General features: G+C 40.7%; 1 protein-coding gene and 1 long non-coding RNA gene across 2 annotated transcripts in view; both read left to right on the top strand.

Moving 5' to 3' along the window:
- The window catches only part of LOC311060426 (zinc finger RNA-binding protein-like), a 110509-nt gene that overhangs the window by 67791 nt on the left and 33784 nt on the right, over positions 1–8934 (top strand). The window lies entirely within an intron of this gene.
- On the top strand, positions 3150–5382 carry LOC311059989. The gene is made up of 3 exons (XR_014602241.1): positions 3150–3357; positions 3846–3951; positions 5133–5382. It is a non-coding gene; the product is annotated as an uncharacterized lncRNA (long non-coding RNA).

An 8934-nucleotide genomic window follows, 5' to 3' on the forward strand; every position in this document is an offset into this window, starting at 1 on the left:
ATTTTTTTGTGAATTTCTTTTTCCGTTTCGGTAGTGACGAAAAGTGACGAGTGACGAAAACAGAAAAAAAATTGTTCCCCCAAAAACCTGTTAGGAGCACGTTTCAGGCAATTTAAAGCTGATTGGTAGTGATTTTTTTGTGGAATTTTTTTCCCGTTTCGGTAGTGACGAAAAGTGACGAGTGACGAAAACAGAAAAAAAATTGTTCCCCCAAAAACCTGTTAGGAGTACGTTTCAGGCTATTTAAAGCTGATTGGTGGTGACTTTTTTGTGCATTTTTTTCCCGTTTCGGTAGTGACGAAAAGTGACGTGTGACGAAAACAGAAAAAAAAATGTTACCCCAAAAACCTGTTAGGAGCACGTTTCAGGCATTTTAAAGCTGATTGGTAGTGATTTTTTTTTGAATTTTTTTTTCCTTTTCGGTAGTGACGAAAAGTGACGAGTGACGAAAACAGAAAAAAAAATGTTCCCCCAAAAACCTGTTAGGAGCACGTTTCAGGCAATTTAAAGCTGATTGGTAGTGATTTTTTTGTGAATTCTTTTTTCCGTTTCGGTAGTGACGAAAAGTGAGGAGTGACGAAAACAGAAAAAAAATTGTTCCCCCAAAAACCTGTTAGGAGCACGTTTCAGGCAATTTAAAGTTGATTGGTAGTGACTTTTTTTTTGTCCCTAACATTCATCGAGCTCTGGACTTGGTAATTTTTTTTCCGTTTCGGTAGTGACACAATGGTGTCACTACCGAAACGGAAAAAAAATTGTTCCCCCAAAAACCTGTTAGGAGTACGTTTCAGGCAATTTAAAGTTGATTGGTAGTGACTTTTTTTTTGGTCCCTAACATTCATCGAGCTCTGGACTTAGTCATTTTTTTTCCGTTTCGGTAGTGACACTACCGAAACGAGAAAAAAAAATGTTCCCCCAAAAACCTGTTAGGAGCACGTTTCAGGCAATTTAAAGCTGATTGGTAGTGATTTTTTTGTGAATTTTTTTTTCCGTTTCGGTAGTGACGAAAAGTGACGAGTGACGAAAACAGAAAAAAATTTGTTCCCCCAAAAACCTGTTAGGAGCACGTTTCAGGCAATTTAAAGCTGATTGGTAGTGATTTTTTTGTGATTTTTTTTTCCGTTTCGGTAGTGACGAAAAGTGACGAGTGACGAAAACAGAAAAGAAATTGTTACCCCAAAAACCTGTTAGGAGCACGTTTCAGGCAATTTAAAGCTGATTGGTAGTGATTTTTTTGTGAATTTTTTTTCCCGTTTCGGTAGTGACGAGTGACGAAAACAGAAAAAAAATTGTTCCCCCAAAAACCTGTTAGGAGCACGTTTCAGGTAATTTAAAGCTGATTGGTAGTGATTTTTTTGTGAATTTTTTTTTCCGTTTCGGTAGTGACGAAAAGTGACGAGTGACGAAAACAGAAAAAAAATTGTTCCCCCAAAAACCTGTTAGGAGCACGTTTCAGGCAATTTAAAGCTGATTGGTAGTGATTTTTTTGTGATTTTTTTTTCCCGTTTCGGTAGTGACGAAAAGTGACGAGTGACGAAAACAGAAAAGAAATTGTTCCCCCAAAAACCTGTTAGGAGCACGTTTCAGGCAATTTAAAGCTGATTGGTAGTGATTTTTTTGTGAATTTTTTTCCCCGTTTCGGTAGTGACGAAAAGTGACGAGTGACGAAAACAGAAAAAAAATTGTTCCCCCAAAAACCTGTTAGGAGCACGTTTCAGGCAATTTAAAGCTGATTGGTAGTGATTTTTTGGTGAATTATTTTTTCCGTTTCGGTAGTGACGAAAAGTGACGAGTGACGAAAACAGAAAAAAAATTGTTCCCCCAAAAACCTGTTAGGAGCACGTTTCAGGCAATTTAAAGCTGATTGGTAGTGATTTTTTTTTCCGTTTCGGTAGTGACGAAAAGTGACGAAAACAGAAAAAAAATTGTTCCCCCAAAAACCTGTTAGGAGCACGTTTCAGGCAATTTAAAGCTGATTGGTAGTGATTTTTTTGTGAATTTCTTTTTCCGTTTCGGTAGTGACGAAAAGTGACGAGTGAGAAAAACAGAAAAAAAAATGTTCCCCCAAAAACCTGTTAGGAGCACGTTTCAGGCAATTTAAAGCTGATTGGTAGTGATTTTTTTGTGAATTCTTTTTTCCGTTTCGGTAGTGACGAAAAGTGACGAGTGACGAAAACAGAAAAAAAAATGTTCCCCCAAAAACCTGTTAGGAGCACGTTTCAGGCAATTTAAAGCTGATTGGTAGTGATTTTTTTTTCCGTTTCGGTAGTGACAAAAAGTGACGAGTGACGAAAACAGAAAAAAAATTGTTCCCCCAAAAACCTGTTAGGAGCACGTTTCAGGCAATTTAAAGCTGATTGGTAGTGATTTTTTTGTGAATTTTTTTTTCCGTTTCGGTAGTGACGAAAAGTGACGAGTGACGAAAACAGAAAAAAAAATGTTCCCCCAAAAACCTGTTAGGAGCACGTTTCAGGCAATTTAAAGCTGATTGGTAGTGATTTTTTTGTGAATTTTTTTTTCCGTTTCGGTAGTGACCCATATGGCCATATGCCCATATGGTCATCATATGGGCATACCTAACAATAGATGCAAAAAAAATGAAAAAACCCATTTTTGCGTATTTTTATATGTAAAGTCCCTAAAAAGCCAATCTTAATTACTTCCTGTAAAGGAAAACGTGCTGCGTGATGACATAACACAGCCTTCATGAATATAAATGAATCTTGATTACATGCACCTGTTTGATTCCCATAGCTGCACGTTCTTCAAACACAGCTGATTTTAATTACAGAGATACTCCGTTTTGAATCTCATTGAAGATGAGTGTATTACTCATTTTAAACTTCATCTGCACACTAAAATATGTATCTGAAAACATTATAGGTGAGAAATAAGCCAGGTAGTAGCAAACGTGCTTCACTGGCCGTCTCTCTCTCACTTGTAAACAAACACTAGCCGTGTTGCGCACGGCTGAAGTGATTGAGATCCAACGTCCCATAGCCTGAAGGGATGGGACCTTCTGATTGGTTTAGAGTCGTTGAGCCCATGTTTCAGGCTGAACCTTCAAAATAAAATGACCGAAAATGCCACTTCAGTGCGTCTTTAAACTAACTGTCTCTGTCTGTCTGTCTGTCTGGTTTCCAGGGCGACTATGTCTCGGAGCAGGAGGCGTGGCCTGGACAAGGCCAGTACGATGTCATCATGTGTCTGGGCGTGACCAAGTGGGTCCAGCTCCAATCAGGGGACGGGGGCGTGGTCAGGCTGTTTAAACGGGCCTATCAGAGCCTGTCGCCGGGCGGAATGTTTATCCTGGAAGCTCAACCCTGGAGCAGCTACGCACGAAGCAAAAACCTTACCGTAAGTACTGTAATATAGAGCCTGTTATATATTGTAAAATTGTGTTTTGTTGCTAGGAGACGTACTTGCTAACTATGGGATGTTATCTTGTTGCTAGGAAACAGTAACTTTCTAACTATGGGATCTTGTTGCTAGAGACAGTAACATTCTAACTATTACACAGACAGACAGACAGACAGACAGACAGACAGACAGTAGCTTTCTAACGATGGGATGTTGTTGCTAGAGACAGTAACTTTCTAACGATGGGATGTTGTTGCTAGGAGACAGTAACTTTCTAACGATGGGATGTTGTTGCTAGGAGACAGTAACTTTCTAACGATGGGATGTTGTTGCTAGGAGACAGTAACTTTCTAACGATGGGATGTTGTTGCTAGAGACAGTAACTTTCTAACGATGGGATGTTGTTGCTAGAGACAGTAACTTTCTAACGATGGGATGTTGTTGCTAGAGACAGTAACTTTCTAACGATGGGATGTTGTTGCTAGGCAACGACTCGTCACAACTACAGGAGCGTCAGACTGAAACCCGACACCTTCAGCTGTTACCTTATAAGGAGTGTAGGATACACTTCCTACACACTGTTACACACAGGTAACACACACTCACTATATTAAATACACACTGTTACACACATGTAACAAACACTCATTATATATTATTAGGGCTGGGACTTTATGGCGTTAATTTCGATCAATTAATTTACAGAAAAAATATTGCGTTAAAAAAAATGAACGCATTTTAATCGCACCTAATTTTGCACCGCGGAACGTTTCTCACTGGACCAGTTTCAGACGGACCGATCATATCAGCGCACCAAACCAACCAGCGTTTGTCTCAGGGTACGTACACACATGTCCGTTCGCGACCGTTTCGCGTCCGTTTCATACCGTTTCCGGTACGGTCCCGCTTTTTTTTTTAACATGGGAGTGGATGGGACTTCCGGCGAACGGAAACGGACGCAAAACGGACGCAAAACGGTCGCGAACGGACATGTGTGTGCATGTCCCCTGAGACAAACGCTAGTTGGTTATCCAATGAAATCCAATGAAACTGGTCAGATGACCAATGATATCCAATGAAATCGACAGGAAGTGGAAAACACACAGCCTAGGAAACAGGTGAATAAAAAACAACAGTAACAACAACACACTCTTCCAGCCTCCAGTGGTGGAGAATAGCAGATCTACAAGCTCACAATGCGTTGTGCTTGTAGATCTGCTACTTTCAAATGGCCATGTTTTGTAATAATAATCTAAATCTACAAAGTAACTAAAGTTTTCAATGAATTGTAATGGAGTAAAAAGTACAATATTTGCCTCTGAGATGTAGTGGAGAAGTAAAAGTATTAGAAATTGGAAATACTCGAGAGTCAAGTGCAACTACCTCAAAATTGTACCTAAGTAGAGTTCTTGAGTACATGTACTTAAAGACGTATGCCAAAATCCATTAGAAATGCTTTTCACTGTTAATATTCTCAGGTCAAATATTGATATGCAATTAAAATGCGATTAATTGCGATTCATTACTGTAATTACAAAGCCTCTAATTAATTAGATTAATGTTTTTAATCGAGTCCCAGCCCTATAAAATACACACTGCTATCTTAATTGTAGCATACTTACCACACACACACACACACACACACACACACACACACACACACACACACACAGACTGTGAAATGTTGACAACTGAACAACTAAAGTGTGTGTGTGTGTGTGTGTGTGTGTGTGTGTGTGTGTGTGTGTGTGCGTGCGTGCGTGCGTTGCTAGGTGACCAACGGCCAATCTACATCTTCCATAAAGGCTCCGCCTCCAGGAAGTGATGGAACTTCCCGTTTCTATGACCTTATATGGACAGAGGGATTACTTTATGAACATGACCTTATATGGACAGAGGGATTACTTTATAAACAATGGTATTTCCTTATATGGTCATAATCAGTTTCCCAAACATGAAGCCATCTCTCTTTTCATATGACCATATATGGACAATGGTAAGGCCTTATTAAAGGGATAGTTCACTATGGATTACACACCCCATGGAGACCGGTAGGAGACACAAAGGAGACTCTTTGTGGCTCCTACCGCAGTGGTTCTCAAACCTTTTTCATGCCAAGGACCCCCAAAATAATATGTATTTGGCCGCGGACCCCCATCTCAAATATGTTGTTCCAGGGACCCCCATCTCAAATATGTTGTTCCAGGGACCCCCCAGAAGCAAAGATTTGAGTTACAAAGGTTTGCTTTTAAAAAAAATATATATATATATATATATTCAAAGATTTGTACAAATGTTCCCGATTTTTCAAAAATAGCAGATCTACAAGCTCATAGCGCGTCACTCGGTGCCACGCTATGACCATACTATCATATGATCATATGGCTATGACTTAGTTGCTTGTAAATCTAACCAATTGCGTCCAGAGCCATTCTTTTGATCCCGCCCCCTTGGGAAATAAAACCTCCTCACTAACCTCGCGTCACCAGTCTTTCCACCGCAGAGGAAAGCCTGGTCTGCGTTACTAAAGACCCATATGATCCGGTCTAGGCCACGCCTACTGAAAAAAAGAAAAGAAAAAAGAATCCTCTTTCCGGATTGTCACCATCCGGTTTTGCGGTGCCGCTTTGTTTTGGTTCCCCAATCCCTATTTAAATGGAATAGAATTTCCCCGTGGGATAATACAGACGCTAAATAGTCTCCGGAAAGTACACTCACATTTATATTTAAAACATAAGCTAAACTATGCCGCATCAAGGACTTTATAGGACGGACCTATTTTGGGGTGAGACGTCTTTCCGGTTTGTCGCGATCCGGTCCGCTCCCAACCGGATCATATACCCCAAAAGGAACGCTGCCCAGGCTAGCTCCTCACAGAAGCACCAGACTGTCATCCACACAGTCAGACTGTAGTTACATAGTCTGACCACACGAGGCGCTGGTCATTACAGTATTAGACTGAAAGAACGAGCCCTATCCATGGTCTTGAAGGGCGGATCCAAACCCAGCCAACCGGATTCGTGCGGCGCTTCCTATTGCTTCACCAATCTATGTCCCCTCTCCCCTCCCCCCCCCCACGGTCTGTGCACGGAGCACGCTGACGTCACCAAATTTAGAGCGACGCCCCTCTGCACTCTGATTGGTTAGGAGTTAACAAGGTCCTAAGACCATCGTTCTTTTGTAACAAAAACAGAAAAGGCTGTGACAGTATTGTCTTATGAATGACACACAAACTAAAACATATCCATGAATTTATGTCTCCATGAGGTGACTCATCCATAAGAAAAGTTATTTTTGGAGCGAACTATCCCTTTAAGGTTGAAAGGAAATGGAGTGACCATATATGGACGTGGGGAAGGCCTTGAAATGGAGCAACCATATATGGACAAAGGGATTTCCTGCCGTGGTTTTAAGGAACTGTTGGAAATGGACGGTCAGGAAATTCCTGGAAATATATTTTTTTAAATATTAAAAGTGTTTTAAACGTGAGGAAAGGTTTGAATGAATGAACATGTTTTTAATTGCTTTGTTTTTCTGTCTTTTCCATGAAAGGCACAAAATGTCCTGTGTTTACAACATGTTTTTAACCCTTTATATCCCTCTACAGCAGTGGCTCCCAAACTAAGGGTCGTGACCCCCCATGGGGGTCCCCACATTGTGTGACATTTAACCCTTTAAGGGCAGGTACACACTGTAGGACCTTTAAAGTGGTCTGATCGTTAAGCATTACACACTGCAGGACTTTATTTCTTTAAATCAGCTCATATATGGTTGTGGTTTTCACACTATAGATTAACCCCCGACCAGGGATTACACACTGTAGGATAGTTCACTAGGACGCTGTCCAGAGTCAGACCCAATACATACATCTGTGTTTATTACAATTCATTTTAATCCACGTATCCTGTGATATGCCTCTCTCGGCGACAGCGTTGCCATGTCCGCTTTTTAAAAGCGACTTTGGGATTGTTTTTCTGTAAAGTTGCTTAAAAGTGTAGTTGCTTATTTGGTCTCGTTTCCTAATGTTGTTTGAACCAGTTGTTCTCAAACATTTTCATGGCAAGGACCCCCGAATTAATATTTGTCCGCAGAGAAGCAGACCTCCCCCTTCTGAAAACATGTTGTGCCATAGACCCCCATACAAGATCTGATCTGTGTGGATTTGGAAAACATTCCACAATAAAAAAAAATCCCCCCAATATTCCTTCTTTAAAAATAGCCTATCTACAACGTGAGCTTGTAGATAGGCTATTTGTTTCTCTGTGCAATAGTCTCAAATAAACAGCCCCCCTTCAAGCACGCTTGCTCACTCTCATTCTGTTTTATAATAATAATAATGTTTAACTCAACTAGACCATACCCGGTCGACGCAGCCGTGGGGGGATATGCGCACATGATCTGGCAACCCGGGAGGCAGTTCGTCCCATAGCTGGGCAGCCCCGTAACCATGGCGACAGTGTTTTACACATAAACGCTAATAACACTGAGGAGAACCGGGTATCTTCACCTACCACTACAGACCCACTACAGACAGAGGTTACTAGAATTATAGTAGGATACAGGATTAGGTGGTAATCAGACCAATCAATTTAGTTGATTATTTAAAAAAATCTATTAGAATTTATTTGTGTTGATCCATTGATATATAAGAAATACAATGAGCAAGATTAAGTCGGTTATTGGTTCTAAACATCGGTTTTGATATATTTTCTGTGAATTGCCCAGCTCTAATTCTTCATATTCTTGTATCTGTGAGTGAATCAGGGTCTAACTCAGGCTCAGAAAAGAAAAACAAGTCATTAAACAGCACCACTTTTCTTTGAACTATTTTAGTCAGTAAACTGAGTGAGGATAAATAGCACAATGACTTCCTCTTTTATTGTGAATTTTCCACTTCCTTGTCTTTGCCCTGTTGCCCCCACAACACAGAGGGAGTAAAACTGGACACACACACACGCACGTGTGCGTGCACATACTGTATGCACGCGTGCGCGCACATGAGCACGCACACACACACACACACACACAAACCGTCACACTGTACAGAACAGAATACACTGAAAGCAAGCGAACCCATTGTGCGGAGACTGCGGACAAATTGAAATGCACATCAATGCAGTCACCTTTATCTACAGAGCTCCTATAAAGGAGCGCTAGGGTTCATGTGGTTACATGAGAACCTGTTACTTCCTGTATCGAGTACTGAAACAGAAAAATAGTGAACAGTGAAACTTCCCACAGACACACATGACCAACTGGCTCTGTACACACCATCTAAATTTAGACCATTTGGTGGTCTATTGACAGACATGAAGAGGCTTTATATAGAAAGGCAAAACCATGGACAGTTTCAGGTGTCTGAATGTGGCAAGATAAATTATGATGTTCAGAATAGAACTGTATTTGAGGTCCTGCCTTGTGTTCTGGATAAAAAGAGGAAGTGAGGCTGAGTTTCTATTCAAAAGTGCAGGTGACAGAGGAGAATAATTCACAAGGGACAGCTAGTAATAATATGATATAATAATACAATACAGGCTGTAGATATTTGACAGTTTATTTACTCATACTGTCCAC

This window comes from Gymnoscopelus microlampas (assembly GCF_963454915.1).
Source record: "Gymnoscopelus microlampas genome assembly, chromosome: 14".
In the NCBI taxonomy this organism is placed as follows: domain Eukaryota; kingdom Metazoa; phylum Chordata; class Actinopteri; order Myctophiformes; family Myctophidae; genus Gymnoscopelus; species Gymnoscopelus microlampas.